The sequence below is a fragment of the Balaenoptera physalus genome (genome assembly GCF_965194825.1).
Source record: "Balaenoptera physalus genome assembly, chromosome: 3".
NCBI classification, from domain to species: domain Eukaryota; kingdom Metazoa; phylum Chordata; class Mammalia; order Artiodactyla; family Balaenopteridae; genus Balaenoptera; species Balaenoptera physalus.
The window spans coordinates 153,895,157-153,897,213 of record NC_138890.1 but is presented as its reverse complement, the minus strand read 5'-3'; the positions used below and the strand labels follow the sequence as shown (position 1 = coordinate 153,897,213).

Genomic DNA, 2,057 nt, shown 5'->3' with positions numbered 1-2,057 from the left:
TGGCCAAAGGGTTTCAAACAGACATTTAATAGACTTAAATCCAAAATATCTATAAAACATCCACAAACTTGCTTTTACAAAAATCAAATAAAATGTAATTTCTACCGAATTAATTGGTAAAATGAAAACATTTGATCATACATTATATTAGTGACCGTGTTGAATAACAGATGTATCGCAAACAGTATTTTAGGAATTTAAATTGGTGCAGCTGCCCCCTTTACACGCCGCCCCCTTTATGCGGTCAGGCCGGACCTGGAATAGGGCCGTAGCCTCCGCCGCGCCCACCGCCTTCCGCCGCCTCCGGACCACGGACCCCCGCAAAATGAGCGAGCTTCGAGTCTTTCTGAAAATGTGCAAGCAGGACCCGAGCGTTCTGCACACCGAGGAAATGCGCTTCCTGAGGGAGTGGGCAGAGAGCATGGGGGATAAAATACCACCTGCTACTCATAAAACTAAAGTGGAAGAAAATACCAAGGAAGAAAAAACAGTAAGGAGGCAGAGGAAAACATAAAGACAGACGAACCATCAAGTGAGTAAAGTGATCTAGAAACTGACAATGAAGGTGTGATTGAACCAGACACTGATGCCCCTCAAGAAATGGGAGTTGAAAATGTAGAGATAACTGAGGAGTTGATGGATCAGGCAAATGATAAAAAAAAAAGTGGCTGCCATTGATGCCCTAAATGATGGTGAACTACAGAAAGCCATTGACTTGTTCACAGATGCCATCAAGCTAAATCCTCGTTTGGCCATTCTGTATGCCAAGAGAGCCACTGTCTTCATCAATTACAGAAGCCAAATGCTGCCATCCGAGACTGTGACAGAGCTATTGAAATAAATCCTGATTCAGCTCAGCCATACAAGTGGCGAGGGAAAGCACACGGACTTTTGAGCCATTAGGAAGAAGCTGCCCATGATCTTGCCCTTGCCTGGAAACTGGATTATGATGAAGATGCTAGTGCGATGCTGAAAGAAGTTCAGCCAAGGGCCCAGAAAATTGCTGAACATCGGAGAAAAGTATGAGCGAAAACGTGAAGAGTGAGAGATCAAAGAAAGAACAGAAAGGGTCAAGAAGGCTCAGGAAGAACATGAGAGAGCCCCGAGGGAGGAAGAAGGCAGATGACAATCAGGGGCTCAGTATGGCTCTTTGCAGGTGGCTTTCCTGACGGAATGCCTGGAATGGGAGGGGGCATGTCTGGAATGGCAGGAATACCTGGGCTCAATGAGATTCTTAGTGATCCAGAGGTTCTTGCAGCCATGCAGGATCCAGAAGTTATGGTGGCCTTCCAGGTTGTGGCTCAGAACCCGGCAAATATGTCAAAATATCAGAGCAACCCAAAGGTTATGAATCTCATCAGTAAATTGTTGGCCAAATTTGGAGGTCAAGCATAATGCCCTTCTGACAAATAAAGCCCCTGCTGAAGAAAAATCAACTTAGATCACCTAATGGATGTCGCAGTAATACAAACCAGTGTACCTCTGACCTCATGAAGAAAGCTGGGGTGCTTTGAAGATAATCCCTATCCCTCTGTCCCAAAGGCAGCTGAAACATTTTACAGTGGTTTGCCATTAGGGTATTCATTCAGATATGTTTTCCTACTAGAAATTAAAAACTTTCAACAATTTTTAAACCTTAAAAATGTTTAAAACAAAAGGGTATGTTAATCCCTACATTTTTCTTTACTAATCATTTTGGTTTCTTCCTTTGAATTAATTCGGCAAGGAAGATATTTCAGTATGGAAGATTTATTGTTCAAGTTTGAGTGAAATAAAGATTTATTAGTGGGAGGCAAATGTAACATTTAAATAGATAAGATTTGAGTTGGATATATGGTCACTGAGGCATTTTGATTTGTCTTTTTAATTGCTTTATTACTATTATTATTTTTAATGATTTGCTTCCATAAAACTATTGGGAAACCAGTATTGCAGTAGGACCTGGGTAGGGACTGGAAATACTTGGCAGGGCAGCAGCAATCTTACTACATTTTATAGAATGTGTACCCTTGTGCAGATGCATTTAAATCTTACACTGTGGTGAATGGATGACTTTT

At 41.8% G+C, this 2,057-nt stretch overlaps 1 pseudogene across 1 annotated transcript; it reads left to right on the top strand.

Annotated features, from left to right (window-relative positions):
- The first annotated feature begins 255 nt into the window (after nt 1-255).
- LOC309658647 (hsc70-interacting protein pseudogene) lies at nt 256-1,469 on the top strand (annotated as a pseudogene). The gene has a single exon. The product of its transcript is annotated as a hsc70-interacting protein pseudogene (transcript).
- The last annotated feature ends 588 nt before the right edge of the window (nt 1,470-2,057 follow it).